The sequence below is a fragment of the Muntiacus reevesi genome, chromosome 3, assembly GCF_963930625.1.
Source record: "Muntiacus reevesi chromosome 3, mMunRee1.1, whole genome shotgun sequence".
NCBI classification, from domain to species: domain Eukaryota; kingdom Metazoa; phylum Chordata; class Mammalia; order Artiodactyla; family Cervidae; genus Muntiacus; species Muntiacus reevesi.
Genome location: NC_089251.1, coordinates 42,839,818 through 42,857,043, shown reverse-complemented (window position 1 = coordinate 42,857,043; position 17,226 = coordinate 42,839,818). Strand labels below are relative to the sequence as shown.

The following is a 17,226-nucleotide window of genomic DNA, read 5'->3' as shown; positions in this document are numbered from 1 at the left end:
CATTTCTTTCATATGAAAGATTACTTTCATAAATTTTGCTTTTTACCACAATTTTCTCCCTTGTTTTTTCGAAATCACTTAACATTATAAAAATAGAGGAATAAATACTAAAATACATAGCAAATGTTTCATTTTTGCCTCAGTGGGTGTTAAAGTAGCAATTGCTGAGTTTCTGCCCTTTTCTTTCCCCTCATTCTCTTACTGACAAATGTATTATTAAATGTTTTAAAATAAGCGTAGAAGAGTTGAGTAAAAGCCATACTACCTAATAACTTCAAACTAATGAAACCACAGACTAACTTGATTTTGTTTTCATCATCACTTTCACATCTCTTTCAGCCAAATGTTCATCAGCCGAAAACAGAATCAGTCACAGCAATCCCACTACCCTAATGCATATTCCGTATGTAACTCCCCACGCACCAAATATAAAGTTTGCACAGTTTATCTTTCAAGCATCTAAATAAATATGTACATATAGAATACAAAATCCAAATTACTTATAAAGCCTTAACAAATTTATATGTGTAAGCACATACACACATATTTATACTTCAATAATATATATACATATCCCCCCAACAAACACACCCCACATGTATATATCTCCATACTCTACCAGTCTTCTACCTAGCTGAGAAGTTGAGTTACAGTCATTAAAAGGATTATCCAAAATAACTGGCTGAATAACAATACCTTGGATAGGGTCTGAATGAGCTATATATTTAACAGAGCATGTCAAATGTGAGGATTCCCATTCTGAAGACTATATGTGTATGACCTAAATGAAACTGTTTGAAGCCTGAATACTGCATTCAATAATACAGACCTGGGAAGGAAGTATTTTTTTTCCTTCCTGAAGTGAATTTGATGCTTCTGACTGACAGATTGAGAAGAAAAAGTATAGCTCCAAAGTAAATTAAGTATTCACAGAACAAACAGTGCAGCTGCAGGAGCAATTCAAATTTCCTATCACCAATGTTTCAATCCTCTTTTAAAAGAACCATTTCTGAGGTCAAAGGTTACTCCCATTTTCATAGCTATTTAGCCCCCCGGCTAATGTAGCTAACTAACATGGGTGCCATTAAATAGTGACAACTGCGATAATGTATATATCTACCGAGAGCAGCAAGTCATTCTATAAAGGCTGCCAACTGCTACAAAAAATAGTGATTTTTCAATTCCACAAATTGTTTCCATGATAATTTATCTAACACCGGTTTACATTACTGAAAAACTAAATCTATATTGTTTAAATAAAATATTAATCATATTACATTCCAAAAGTTACAAAGGAGACTGAAAATTAATTCTAAATAACAATATAGATCATCCAATAAGCCACAGTCCAACCACTTGGACTTACAAAGTAATCCCAAACTATCTCTGATGTGTGTGTGTCTGTGAGTCTGTGCACATATATCCTCCTGTTTCACAAAAAGAAAATGACTCTGCCTTATGAACCTCTGCCAATTACTGATAATAGCCTACCTGGTATTATACATTAGAAAGAAGCTTGAAGATATTCTGAAATAAATAAGTAATACACAATTTGGTCAAAATTTGAAATATCAAAGATTCAAAAGAAAAATACTAAAAGTGATAGAAAGAGAAGTATTATTATAAATGTTAAAGGGAAAGAATTCCATACGATATAAATTTAAATTTCTAATAACGTAATTTTTGAATAGTTGCAAATGGAAAATAAGTTTGTAAAAAATTTAAAATTCTATGTTGTTTCATTACATTACTAAGATATACAGTCATTTTTATATAGCTCTGACAGAGGATATATGAGTCACAGAAAAGTGTAAAAATGCACATATAGGTTGTGTAATTCTATTAGTTATGAGCCTATTGAAGTACTTAACACTGACTCTGATTTTTCTGTGATTATTCGTGAATGTTTTAAAATGGTAAAATGGTAAGATGGCTTCACTTTGTACTTCCATAATATTGACTTTTAAAAATGAATGTAACTGAAACATTATTCACTAAATTGCTGGAAGACATAAATTAATTTTTTTAAAGAAAAAAAAAAATCCTGTATATCAAACTGGAAAAAAAGCGAAAAGGAAAAATAACTTTCAGAATTAAGACTTAAGGCTTTAAATAATTATCTGTAGAGAACTATTTTCTTCTCTTTAATATACAAGTAAATCAACAATAATTACTTTTCATTTTAGAAACTAAATCTTCAATTTAATAATTTAATGACCCGAACTTACACAGGAATTTGCAAGGGTTTTTTTTTTTAAGTGGATAAAAGAAGACAAAAAAATGCCAAAAGGAAAGCTATTGTCTAGTTTTGACTGATCAACAATCACATGATATGATGAAATATATTATTACAGATAATTGTTCAAGTCCTATGGCATCTTAGAATGACTTGAAATAGTAAAGGGTTGGCCTGTTTTAACTGCAGTCACAAAGCAATTCAATATTTAAATATTTATAGAAAACCAAATTAGATTAGTTTTCTTTTCTGCTTTTGTGTTTTTTTTTTCTTCCTCTTCTGTAGTTAGTTGAGCTTTAAAAGACAATATAAAGAGTATACAAATACTTTGGGACCTTTGTTGTTTAAAGTTTAAGACAGGCCCCCATTTTAATCGCAAAACATGTTCACTTTAAAATTTTGAGAATTCTCATTTCCAAAGAGTCAGAATATTCCTCAAGTCAGAATGTTAATTTCATCCTCCTAGCTCCCTAAAAACCAAAAAAAAACCTCACAACTTCCAAATAATTCACTATACGGTCCTTACACAATTGCGCCACCTAGTGTTTACTATCCAATAATCATACAAATTTAGTACCGTTTTCTCAGTATTTAAAACAAAACCAAACCACTGCCATCACCCAAAGGATAGCACCACACTACATCAACCACACAAACTTCAACTTATCTTTGTTTAGCTTCAAAAGTGTAATAGTTTAATGTACTAACATTTCAAATTTTAACTGTGATCTACTTAAATATTCTCAATGTCCACTGAGTTTAGCTCTCAACTCTGAAAATACATATTTCAAAAATGCTCAAATTGACATGTATTACTTCAAGAAAAAAAATTATTTTAAAATCTAGAGTATGTTTCAATATCAAAATTAACAGGGAAAAATAAGAATGGTGATGGCTTCTTCACGGGCAAAAGCAACAACATACTTTCTCTTCTGTCTACTCCTTTGGCTTCCTGAGGGCAACAGAAGGTTAGTTTCCTGTTCTCTACCCAGAATCACAGTTTAAATACTATATAGCTATATATAAGGAAAACATACTACTATAGTTTCTGCAGTAAATTATTTGATTTTTTTAAATTGATGCTCTTGCTATAGTGTTGAGCAATAACTTCTTTAAATTGCATCCATGAGTGATAAAATACCATAATTATATGAAATTTACAATAGTAACCTGACATTTATTTAATGTCATAATGATTAAAAGTCATAATTACTGTTCTTACATGATAATCAAGCATAAGTGCTAAATTCCTGTTCATAGGAATTACCATAATCCACATGGCCTTCAGGTAGTTAAAATCAAACATTCCTAAGGAAAGGCTGGAGGAAGACAAAAGAAATTCAGGTGGAAGAGAAAGGTACTCTAATGCCCTATCAAAGTCGTTAGATCTATATTCTATTAATACACTTGGGAGAGTCAATCCTACTTCTTTCCTATTAACGATGTGCCATGGTCACAGGTTACTTAACTCCCTAGGTGGTAAGTATATCAGTTCTCCAACTTGTGAACCTCTACTGTCAAAAGCCAGGACAGAACCAACACACTTTGGCTAAGAGTGGTTAGTGTGAATGTGTATGGAGTGTGTATGGGGGCAGGGTTTGAAGGAGGGAAGGGGAGAGGTGGAGGGAAGGAAGAAGGGAGAAAGAAAATGGAGGGCTTGAACCCAAACTAAAAACTATTCCAGGTTCCCCATTTTAACAGCAGAGGTGTGCAATCAAATCTTTGGAAGAGTGTCATTTCCCTTTGTTTTCCAGCACTAGATCTTTATCAGCCACGCATTTTCTTACCTCAAGTCCACTCTATGATAATCTTCCCTTTCGTCTTTGGACATTTCATTTTTTATGTTCCCCCTAGTTAAAAGATATGATTATATAATTTATCTAAATCTGAACATAGCAACAATCTCAAGTAGAACTCATATCTACCTAGAAATATTTAAGTGTTTACAGAACACTCTGTATCTCCTAGAGGCTGAAAGTATGTAAGGATATTACACTTCTATGGCAAAAAATGAAACAATGGTCCGCAAAGGTTTGCTTTAGAGTTTCTTCTAACATATTCATAAGATAACTATTACCTGTCATGAAAACTAGATTCTATGGTAATAAAAGAGGCTCAGATGATTTTGCAGAGAAGGCAATGGCAACACACTCCAGTACTCTTGCCTGGGAAATCCCATGGACCGAGGAGCCTGGTGGGTTGCAGTCCATGGGGTCACGAAGAGTCAGACATGACTGAGCGACTTCACTTTCACTTTTCACTTTCATGCACTGGAGAAGGAAATGACGACCCACTCCAGTGTTCTTGCCTGGAGATTCCTAGGGATGGGAGGCTGGTGGACTGCTGTCTATGGGGTAGCACAGAGTCGGACACGACTGATGTGATTTAGCAGCAGCAGCAGCAGATTTTGAATCTATGAAATGTGGCTATGGTGCAGAAATTTTTTCAAACTTAAATAAAACTCACTAAAAAATTTCCCTGTGCTATACTGGTCTAGAATTTCCATGATCCTACAAGCCAACTCTGATAATAGAGTCTCCTAAGATTCTGAGACCCATGGCTCTCAGGACCCTAAATCTGATTTAGAATCCCAAAGCACAATAACTACTAAAATGTTCTGGAATATTATATCCAGGGAAGCAGAGAAAAAAAGAGGATGTCTGTGGCCTATAATTAGCTTAGCAAAAAGAAGATATATAGGTGACATTTGCTCCTATTCCTCCTGCGGAATCAAATAAAATTAGAGAATGCTAAAAAAAAGGTTTTTATATGTAAGCTATGTGGTGATAGATAACCCAGAGCCTTGAGCATGAACTAAGAGCAAAAGAGTAATATTAGCTTTTAAATTCAAGGTGAAAAAAAGGCTAGGCCTCTCAAAGATAGGGAATCCAACAGGCAACCAATCCCACTGTAAACCTTGAACCCTTAAGTTCTACATTCTCAACATAAGGTGCTAAATTCCCACCCAACTTCTCTTACACCTAGAGGACTCTCAAGAAAGCTGCCTTGGTACTGAAGGCAAAGGTAAGGGAGGGCAGGGGAAGGATCCTGTTCCTGAGAAACTAACTCAAAGTCAGCCACCACATAGAACTGCAAACCAAATTTTCTTGACCTGGGTATCCAAAACACCTTAAGTTTTTAACTTAGCCCAAAGTGGTTCCAGACAGGTAGTGAACATCAACAGTAAAAATGCAATTATGCTTGGGGGAATTAATACACACATTCATTCCAGACCCCAAAGACTCCCCAAAAGTAATTTTTCAAATAAAAAGTGACATAATGAAATATGGCATCATGAGCAAGAACCAGTAAAAATAGTAGAAACCAGAAACAAACAAAAAGAATTAGCATATTAGAATCAACAGGTACAAATGGGCTTCCCTGATAGCTCAGTTGGTAAAGAATCCACCTGCAATGCAGGAAACCTGGGTTTTGATCCCTGGGTTGGGAAGATCTCCTGGAGAAGGGAAAGGTTACCCACTTCAGTATTCTGGCCTGGAGAATTCCATGGACTATAGTCCATAGGGTCGCAAAGAGTCAGACACGACTGAGCAACTCTCACGTCACTTCACCAATTATAAAGTAACTGTGTTCGTTATATTTAAGCAAATTAAAAACTCAAGGTTGAAAATACTCTAGCAAACAGTAAACTATTAAAAATAAACTTAGATTTTAGACAGAAATAAAATTCTTAGAAAGAAAACATAATAATTAAAATTAAAACTCAATGGAAAAAATTAACACATTAAAGAACTGGAAGACATGAAAGCATTAGTTTGAAAGTTAGTTTAAAATATTTAAGCATAGTTTAAGAAACTTAGAGTGCAAAGTGAGAAGTTCCATGGTATGTCTGATGTTGCTTAATAAGAAGAAGTGGGGGCAGAGGCAAAATTTGAAGAAATACTAAGAAATTTCCCACACTCATGTAAAATAAAAACCTACAGACACAACAAGCTCAACAAATGCAGAGCAGGATTTTAAAAGAAAGAAATATTCATGTCTAGACACATCACAGTGAAACTGTACAAGGAGAAAGAGAAAGCCAAGATTTCAAAAGCAGTTAGACAGATAGGTTTGAAATCAGCAACACTAAGACATTTCACGTCAATAAACACAGGAGAAACTATGTGCTCTGAAAAGATCTGAGACATAAAAAAGAAAAGTAAGAAATACAAGTATGAAACCATGTATTAAAGGCATAATAGCAATTTCTCTTGAGGTTTTAATAAAAGCAGAATTGAAATACAGTAAGATATAAGCCGAGACTCAGGCAAAAGTATTAAAAATAAATGAAAAATTCTAAGGTCCAAAGATGGGCTCAATAAAGGACAGAAATGGTATGGACCTAAGAGAAGGTATTTAGAAGAGGTGGCAAGAATACACAGAGGAACTATGCAAAAAAGATCTTCACAACGCACATAATCACAAAGGTTTGATCATTCACCTAGAGCCAGACATCCTGGAATGTGAAGTCAAGTGGCCCTTAGGAAGCATCACTATGAACAAAGCTAGCGGAGGGGATGGAATTCCAGTTGACCTATTTCAAATCCTGAAAGACGATGCTGTGAAAGTGCTGCACTCAATATGCCAGCAAATTTGGAAAACTCAGCAGTGGCCACAGGACGGGAAAAGGTCAGTTTGCATTCCAATCCCAAAGAAAGGCAATGTCAAAGAATGTTCAAACTACCACACAATTGCACTCATCTCTTACACTAGTAAAGTAATGCTCAAAATTCTCCAAGCCAGGTTTCAGCAATACGTGAACCGTGAACTTCCAGATGTTCAAGCAGGTTTTAGAAAAGGCAGAGGAACCGGAGATCAAACTGCCAACATCCACTGGATCATCAAAAAAGCGAGAGAGTTGCAGAAAAACATCTCTTGCTGCTTTATTGACTATGCCAAAACCTTTGACTGTGTGGACCACAATAAACTGTGGAAAATTCTGAAAGAGATGGGAATATCAGACCACCTGACCTGTCTCTTCAGAAACCTGTATGGAGGTCAGGAAGCAACAGTTAGAACTGGACATGGAACAACAGACTGGTTCCAAATAGGAAAAGGAGTATGTCAAGGCTGTATATTGTCACCCTGCTTATTTAACTTATATGCAGAGAACATCATGAGAAACGCTGGGCTGGAGGAAGCACAAGCTGGAATCAAGACTGCCCGGAGAAATATCAATAACCTCAGATATCCAGATGACACCACCCTTATGGCAGAAAGCTAACAAGAACTAAAGAGCCTCTTGATGAAAGTCAAAGAGGAGAGTGAAAAAGTGGGCTTAAAGCTCAACATTCAGAAAACTAAGATCATGGCATCCGGTCCCATCACTTCATGGCAAATAGATGGGGAAACAGTGGAAACAGTGGCTGATTTTTTTGGAGGGGGATCCAAAATCACTGCAGCTGGTGACCGCAGCCATGGAATTAAAAGACGCTTACTACTTGGAAGGAATGTTATGACCAACCTAGACAGATTATTAAAAAGCAGAGACATTACTTCGTCAACAAAGGTCTGTCTAGTCAAGGCTATGGTTTTTCCAGTAGTCATGTACAGGTGTGAGAGTTGGACTATAAAGAAAGCTGAGCACCGAAGAATTGATGCTTTTGACCTGTGGTGCTGGAGAAGACTCTTGAGAGTCCCTTGCACTGCAAGGAGATTCAACCAGTCCATCCTAAAGGAAATCAATCCTGAATATTCATTGGAAGGACTGATGCTGAAGCTGATACTCCAATACTTTGGCTACCTGAGGCGAAGAGCTGATTCATTTGAAAAGACCCTGATGCTAGGAAAGATTGAAGGCGGGAGCAGAGAGGATGTCAGAGGATGAGATGGTTGGATAGCATCACCGACTCAATAGATACGAGTTTGAGTAAACTCTGGGACTGCAGCCTAGCGTGCTGCAGTCCATGGAGTCACAAAGAGTTAGACACGACTGAGCGACTGAACTGAACTGAAGGTCCTTATATTGTCTGAAAAGGAAATAGAGGTATTGATTAGCCTTAGATTTTAAAAGTTGGTCTCTCCTCCCCTCAGTCCTACTCCCCTCAAGTGACCCATATTAAGTTACCTCATCTTCCATAATGCTATTTTACAGGTGAAGCAACAAAGACTTGGGGGAGGCTGCTGGGCTGACCCAGAGTTGCTAGACAGATCAGATCCATTAGCACAGCTTTCACTATTCTGACTGCAGCAATCCTTGTACAGTAAACAGTAAGCACAACTTGTGATCTCCTGGGGCCTCCAAATCTTCCCCAGTTTACTTCAAGCCAACAATTCCCTGGAAGGGTCTAAAAGAAGACAAATGAGTACATAACTTCCAAAGTGGTGGAAAGAGAAAATGGAGTAATAAAAAAAAATACTAATCAACAATAAGAAATCATTTCACACCTATTACAATGGTGAAAATCCAAAAACACTGACAATACCAAATGTTAATAAGAATGTGAAGCAATATAAACTATCATTCATGACTGGTAAGAATACAGCCACTCTGAAAACAGTTTGGCAATTTCTTACAAAATAAAATATACTCTTACAATATAATCCAGCAATCAGACTCCTTGGCATCTATCAACTAAAAAAAAAAAAAAATCAAAACCCCTGTGCACACAAAAATCTGCAAACAGATGTTTACAGCAGCTTAATCCTAATTGCCAAAACTTGGGAGCTAGCAAGATGTCCTGGCAGCTAGCAAGATGTCCTATAGCAGTGATATATCCAGACAGTGGAATATTATTCATCACTAAAAAGAAATGAGCTATCAAGCCATGAAAAGATACAGAGGCCCTTTATCCATTCATCTGCTGATGGGCATCTAGGTTGCTTCCATGTCCTGGCTATTATAAACAGTGCTGCAATGAACATTGGGGTGCACGTGTCTCTTTCAGATCTGGATTCCTCGGTGTGTATGCCCAGAAGTGGTATTGCTGGGTCATATGGCAGTTCTATTTCCAGTTTTTTAAGAAATCTCCACACTGGTTTCCATAGTGGCTGTACTAGTTTGCATTCCCACCAACAGTGTAAGAGGGTTCCCTTTTCTCCACACCCTCTCCAGCATTTATTGCTTGTAGACTTTTGGATAGCAGCCATCCTGACTGGCGTGTAATGGTACCTCATTGTGGTTTTGATTTGCATTTCTCTGATGATGAGTGATGTTGAGCATCTTTTCATGTGTTTGTTAGCCATCTGTATGTCTTCTTTGGAGAAATGTCTGTTTAGTTCTTTGGCCCATTTTTTGATTGGGTCGTTTATTTTTCTGGAATTGAGCTTCAGGAGTTGCTTGTATATTTTTGAGATTAATCCTTTGTCTGTTTCCTCATTTGTTATTATTTTCTCCCAATCTGAGGGCTGTCTTTTCACCTTACTTATAACCAACTAATAAAATAATATTTAAAAAAAAAAAAAAAAGATACAGAGGCCCTTTAGATGCACGTTACTAAATGAAAGAAGCTAATCTTAGAAAGGTTACACACTGTATAATCCAACTGTATGACATTTTGGAAAAGACAAAACTATGAAGATAGTAAAAAAAAAAAAAAAAGGATCAGTGATTGCAAAGGACTGGGCGGGGGGAAGAATGATTAGGGAAAGCAGAGGATTTTTCGAGCAGCGAAACTTCCTCATACTATAATAGTGAATAGGTATCATAATACATTTGTCAAAACTCATAGAATGCAGAACATCAAGAGTGAATCCTAACATAAACTAAGGACTTTGGCTAATGATGTGTCAAAGTACGTTAATCAATTGTAACCAACGTACCATTTTGGTAAAGGAGGCTGTGGGAAGGGGGCGGATTTGGGTGGGGTGACTAGTAGGTATATGAGAACTTTCTATACTTTCTGCTTAATTTTTCTGTGAATCTAGAAGTACCCTAAAAAAATACAGTGCATCTTTTAAAAATTCAACCAATGCAAAAGTAGGCAAGAAAGGAGAGGAAAAGAAACATAGACTAAGAAGAACCAATAAAAATCACAAAATAAGATGGTAACCATAAAGATGAAAATATAAACAATTACATCAAATGTAAATGGATTACGTGCTCCAGTTAAAAGGCAGAGATTGTCAGACTGGAAAAAGAAAACTAAAAGCAAATCTGTGATACTTAAGAGATATATATAAATATAAGGATACACAAAAATTCAAGATAAGAAAAAGGATTCATTAAGAAAATGCTAACCAAAAGATGCCTGGTGTAATATTAATACTAAGCAAGAAAATAAGGTGAAAGGCATTCTAAAAATTGCTACAGTAAAAAGAGTCAATTCATAATCATAGGGGTTAGGTTCACCATGAAAAAATTAACTTTCATTGAGTATACGTCCAATAATACAACCTTAAAATATCAAAAATTTAATAGAACAAAAAGGAAAAATAAATAAGTCTAATATTTCCTCATTGAAAGTCATAAAAAATGGGGGACCGGGATGGGGAATACGTGTAACTCTATGGCTGATTCATATCAATGTATGACAAAACCCACTGAAAAATAAAAAATAAAAAAAAAAGAAAAATAAAAAAAAATTAAAAAAAAAACAAAGAAACGAACACTTAGTTCACATAAAAGTGTACACAGAATGTTTACATCTGCTAGATTCTCAGCCGCTAACAACCTAAATGCCAAGAGGCAAAATGGATAAACAAACAGTGACATGTCTGAAAAGTGAACTGTTACTCCACAAGAGGAGGGGATGAACCAGTGACGTGGGCAACAACACAGACAAATGTCAAAGGCGTTACGCTAAGGGCAAGACCCAAGGGGTTACTTATTGAATGATTCCATTTCAGTGACCCTCGGAAAAGGCAAAATTACAGTGACAGAAAGCAGATGGGTGGCTGCCAGGATCTAGGGACGGGGAGGGGCTGACCACAAAGGGGCACAAGGGAATCTTCTAGAATAGCTGTTTTATTTCTTGAGCACAGTGATGCTTATATGACTGTACACATTTGTCAAAACTCGTCAGCCTGTACACCTCAAAGTAATGACTTTTACTGTGTGTAAATTGAATTTTAATAAAGCTGACCCTGCAAAAGGTAAAAAAAAAAAAAAGAAAGTCATAAAAATAGGATATATATATTAAAAAATTAATAAACTTTCCTCAATAAACAGAAAGCACTACACTCAAAAGCTTCTGCAGAATATACACTCTTTTCAAATTAAATTTGGAAATTAAAAAATCAAATGGGTCAAAACAAATCTTCAGAAATAATAAGGGGTTTAGATCATATAAAATATATTCTCTAATTAAACTGGAAATAAAAAACAAAAATAGCATTAAAACAAATATCCATATGTTAGAAATTAAGAAACACTTCTAAATAACAAGAAAAGGTTAACGGAAAAAAACATTAAATATTTTGAACTAAATAATAATGAAAATTCACTTGTGCAAAGCATCTACCTTAAGAAGTTAAAAATAAAAAGGGCTAAAAGTAGCACAATTCACAGTAGTCAAAATAAAGATATCACCTAAGTGTCCTCAGTAAATGGAAAAGGAGAATGTGGTATACCTATACAATGGATTATTACTCAGACTTAAAAAAGAAAAGACTGCCATTTGTAACATGGATAAACTTGGAAGACATCATGCTAAGTGAAATAAGTTAGACACATGATCTCCCTTATATGTGGAATCTAAAAAAAGCTCTTAAACAGTAAGAATGGTGGTTACCACAAGAGACCAGAGGATGGGAGAAAGGAGAGATACTGATCAAAGGATACAGACTTTCAATTATAAGATGAATAAGTTCTACGGACCTAATGTACAGCATGGTGACTGTGTGTGTGTGTGTGTGGGTGTAGATCTCGTTTTCAGCAGCAGCACCGTGTGTGTGTGTGTGTGTGTGTGTGTGTGTGTGTGTGTGTGTGTAGATCTCGTTTTCAGCAGCAGCACCGTGTGTGTGTGTGTGTGTGTGTGTGTAGATCTCGTTTTCAGCAGCAGCACCGTGTGTGTGTGTGTGTGTGTGTGTGTGTGTGTGTGTGTGTGTGTGTGTGTGTAGATCTCGTTTTCAGCAGCAGCACCACCCCTCCACCTCCTGCCACAAAAAAGGTAACTGTGGGAAGTGATGGATACATCAGTTAGTTTGACTGTGGCAATCATTTCACAAGGCATATATTTATTGAAACATCATGGTGTTTACCTTAGATACAATTTTTGTCCAAAATAAATTAATAAAAAAATTTTAAGAGCTTGAAAGTAAATTCAAAGTAATTTGGAAGAAAAAACAAAACGGTAGAAATTAATTAATTCAGAAACAAAAACACCATAGAGAAAGTTAAAGTACTTTATATTTCAATAGAAACTAGAAAAAAAGTAACTAGCATAAAAAACATTTTAAAACTATATACTCTTACAAATAGTTAGCAATTAGAAAGACAGGCAGATGTAAGAACAAACCCATAGTAAATGCTGCTTATCCCCAAGGTTCTGAATTGTTCCAAATGCTAAGGAGGGGAGGTTTGAAATAGGCTGTTAATTATACAGGGAAGATGGAGACTCAGTTCTTCTTTCCGGCATTATCTCCCACTGATCCCCACACTCCCCCAAGCCAGACCTTTCTGGAGCAACTTTTGAATCCCTGTTCTGTCCTAAACATCTTCAGATACATTTACAAATGCTTTCTCTCCCTTTTTTTGCCTTCTATAAAACTGATTTGTCTTACATTCCCCAGTGATGGTCCTTTCTCCTTATCTCATGCCTTCCTAACAGCACTGTTTGTCTCCTATCTTAAGAAGAAAAACAAAAAACTTTTCTCTACCCTCTGTTAACATTACTTTCCAATTTTTTTTTTAAACCAACTCTTGAATGAGTTTTCTCCACATCCTCCATTGTGGTCTCAGTCTCAACTCCTACACTCTGACTTCTATCTTCACCATCTATGAAACCTGCTTTCTCTAGAGTCACAGTACCTCCCTGCTCCTAAAGCTAATGGACCTCTTGCAGGCCTTATCTTACTTAAGGTCTCTCCTACTCTCTGACACCATTAACCATATCCTCTTTATGGAAAGATTCTCTTTCCCACACTCTCCAAATAGCTTACTTCCTAGCTCTCTAACCACTCTTCCTTAAGCATCATATTTTTTCTGTTTATACCAGAATTCTGACCTGCGTTCTGTTTTCTTCTCACTTTATATACAATCCCTAGATGATCTTACCTTCTATCATAGTTTCACGTCCCATTTACAAAATTAAATCTCAAGCACATAACCACGCCATCTCTTCTCCAACTATTTCAACTCCTTAAATAAGAATTTCTGCATATCATGTTGCCAATCATGGACCAAAATTGAAGCCCTCATCATTACCAAGCAAACCTGTCCATCTTCTTGTGGTTCCAGTTTTAGTAAATGATATTTCCATTCACTTAACTGATCAAGGTAGAAACTTACATACTCTTACATATTGTTCTTGTGGCTCACATCTAATCAATTACTATCCACTAAATTCTACTTTGGGCTTCCCTTGTGGCTCAGCTGGTAAAGAACCTGCCTGCAATGCAGGAGACCTGGGTTCAATCCCTGAGTTGGGAAGATCCCCTAGAGAAGGGAAAGGCTACCCACTCCAGTATTCTGGCCTGGAGAATTCCAAGGGGTCGCAAAGAGTCAGACAGGACTGATCGACTTTCACTTTCCTTCAAATTCTACTTTATAAATATCTTTCAAAATTATCCAAATCTCTCCTTTAAAATATCAGCATCTATCCTAAGATTTCAAAAACCAACACCCTAAAATTCATCACTTCTTATAAATAATATGAACTTTTTCTACTTTCAAAGGAAAAATTAGGTTAGCTTTCAAGTATTTATATATCAATCTGTATACACTTAACTATGTTTAACTACATCCATATGTAAAAAAAAAAAAAAACCTCCCTCTACTTCCAACTACTTTCTTCTACTCCCAATTGAATAAATTCATCCATTCTTTCAATTCATTCATTCAATCAAGATTTCTTGAGCACCTGAAGTATTCCAGCCACTGTGCTAGGAAATGCTAGGAAATGGGGGCAGTTTGCCCCCAAAGAATTATACAGATTTCTACACCCACCATTAATTTAGGGGGGAAAAATGTTTAGCATAGGAAAGGTCAATCCAAAAGATCCCATTCCTTCAAACAAAAGGACTTTGGGATGTCAGATCAAGGGTGACCTTAATGTACTACAAGTGTAAAAGAAAACATGTGATCTCACAATTAAAAATAGCCCTAAGTAATAAGGACAACAGCTAAGTAGAAATCACACTGCCACATGACTTTAACCCAAGTCCCTGTGGGACGCAGAGGCTTAAGCCACAGAACAAAACTTTTCAGGACAACACATGAAATCAGACTCCTTGAAATACCCTTACTACCAGTATCAGCAGGACTGCCACCTATGAGCCCTCAAAACCTAGTCTGCCAGACATTTTGTATTTTCCTCTGAGAGGTCTTCATACTTCAGAATTACCTGGTTCTAAAAGCTAAGCTTTCGTATTTTAATTGTCTCCCATCTCAGAAGGGCCCTGTTCAAACAAAGACCCATTCTCATCTCAGCCAGCCAACTCAAACAATCAAGTGAGATACACGAATGCACCTTAGTGGCAGGCCTTATAACTACTCAGGGTGCAAGTGAGTCCATGCCTTCCGCAAGGAGTTATAACTAGAATGACTCTCAACTGAGGAGGTAGAGAAGAATTCAGATTCACCCAAGAGGCTTTGTCAAAATACGCCTTAAAGATTACAGTATGAAATATGCATTTATAATTGGACCCAGCAATCCTCTTCTAAGAATGTCAAAAATACAAAAAAGACCTATGCCCAATACAATTCACTGCAGCACTTTTTTAACAGCAAAATAACAGAAACAACTCAAATGTCCATCAATATGCAACTGGCTGAATAAACCATGGCACAACTACACAATGCAGTTCTATACAGCTATTAAAAAGAATGGTAAGTATCTCTATATACTTGTACAGATTTCCAGAATAGAGTGATTAGTGAAAAAAGCAGAGTATATAGCATCTTGTTATTTATCTTAAAAAAGAGAAACACACATATGAATGATTTTTTTAATGAAAGGATAAACCAAAAAATAATTTTTTAAAAATGGTGAGACAGGCTAAGCTAGAGTGGAAAGAAATGAAAGCTAGATTTCTCTAAATGTATCTCACCTCATAGGTTTGATTTGGAAATCATGCAATGGTTTACAAAATTATAAAATAAAATTAAATAAAAATGAAGGGGAAAAGCTATTCCCTAGAACCAAAAACTAAAGGAAGTTCAGTCACACCAATGACTTTAAATACAGCAACTTACTATTCATCCCTAATGGAATATCCAAAGGGAGAGATACGGGAGGAATGCCAAATTAGTTTTTGATAATCATGTCACTACTAGTGATTTATTACACTAAAATCATATCTGTTTAAGTGCAAGATTAAATAATTATGTTGCTATCACCTAGAAAAAAATTTTTAATAAAATCAAAGTAAAAACCCTGTATAACTGAATCTGAATCACAATTACCAGCATGAACTTACGTATTTTCTCTGCAAAAGAAATACATATTTATTATCCCCATCCACTAAGAAGGCCCAGACCAATAATGGGCACTCCTAATAACCAAATTGTGCCTTCTATATACATTTCCCACAAAAACAACAGAGTTCCTTGGAGAAGAGGCAGGTTTCAGACCTAGAATAGGAAATGTATAAGATAAGCTTCATATACCTTGTCATACTGAAAATACAAAGAATCTTTCAAAGATGAGTAGGATTGTATCAAAAGGATCCAGGAGGCAATCTGAAGAGACTAACATTTTGGAAAACATTTGGATTATCATCTAAAACTCAACATCCACATCCAATATGGCCCAGAATTTCTACTCACAAGTATGCGCTATGCTGTGTGCAGTCGCTCAGTCAGGTCCAACGTTTTGTGACCCCAAGGACTGTAGCCTGCTAGGCTCATTGGTCCATGGGGATTCTCCAGGCAAGAATATTGGAGTGGGTTGCCATGCCCTCCTCCAGGGGATCTTCCCAACCTAGGGACTGAACCCAGGTCTCCCACATTGCAGGTGGATTCTTTACCATCTGAGCCACCAGGGAAGCCCAAGAATACTGGAGTGGGTAGTCTATTTCTTCTCCAGGGGATCTTTCCGACCCAGGAATCAAACAGGGATCTCCTGCATTGTGGGCGGATTCCTTACCAGCTGAGCGACAAGGTATACAATCCCCAAAACATGTACAAGAGAAAAAATGTGTAAGAATGTGTACTTGCTTGTACTCACTTGATTGCTTCAGAATACCAAAAACCTGGAAACAAAAAACCAAATGCCTGTCAGCAGGAGAGTGGAGGACAAATCACGCAATACTCAAAAGAGAATACTACACAGCAGTTGAAACCAATAAAGCACAGTGGCACGCAACAGTGTGAATGAATCTTACCAATATAACATTAGGATGTGGGTAGTTGCCAAAGTTACTGGGGTTTTTTTGCCCAACGTTGAGTTTAGAGTTGTTCATTACTTTAAAAAATAATCAATAGTAGGAAGAGGAAAAAAGACGATGCTTATGCTAAAAGTTTTAGATGTTTTAAAAATCTGGTCAAAAACATTAACTGTTATAATGCAAATGAATATTGTTCACACCAATATTAGGTAACATTAAAGAAATTAAGGCCCAAAATATTTTAAAAGCAAAATGCTGGTATAATGTTTTGGTTCCCTAAAGCCAAATACATACATGCGAATTATCTGTTGAAATAAACGGCACCCACCTGAAAAAGTAACAAATATTTTTACAATCTTCTAGATTTCTAGTTTCCCTTTTTAAACTAATGCCCAGTATATTCTCTTTCTTTCTTAATTCTTGTCATCCTAGTATACATCTAAGAATGAGCACTTCGTTTTCTTTAAAACACTGTATATTTTGTACTCTATTAAAAAGACAAGTACTGTATTATATTATCGAAAGAAAACTATAAAAATTTCTTCCAGTGATATATTTAA

At 36.1% G+C, this 17,226-nt stretch overlaps 1 protein-coding gene across 6 annotated transcripts in view; it reads right to left on the bottom strand.

Moving 5' to 3' along the window:
- The window catches only part of WDPCP (WD repeat containing planar cell polarity effector), a 288,298-nt gene that overhangs the window by 221,179 nt on the left and 49,893 nt on the right, over positions 1–17,226 (bottom strand). The window contains exon 2 of one of the 6 annotated variants that reach the window (XM_065929069.1): positions 16,507–16,531. The exons of 4 other annotated variants lie outside the window; for them this stretch is intronic. The gene's annotated coding sequence lies outside the window, so the exon portion shown is untranslated. Of the gene's footprint in view, positions 1–4,023; positions 4,036–16,506; positions 16,532–17,226 lie in introns of those variants that run through there. One more of the 6 variants, XM_065929070.1, reaches the window with a different exon arrangement.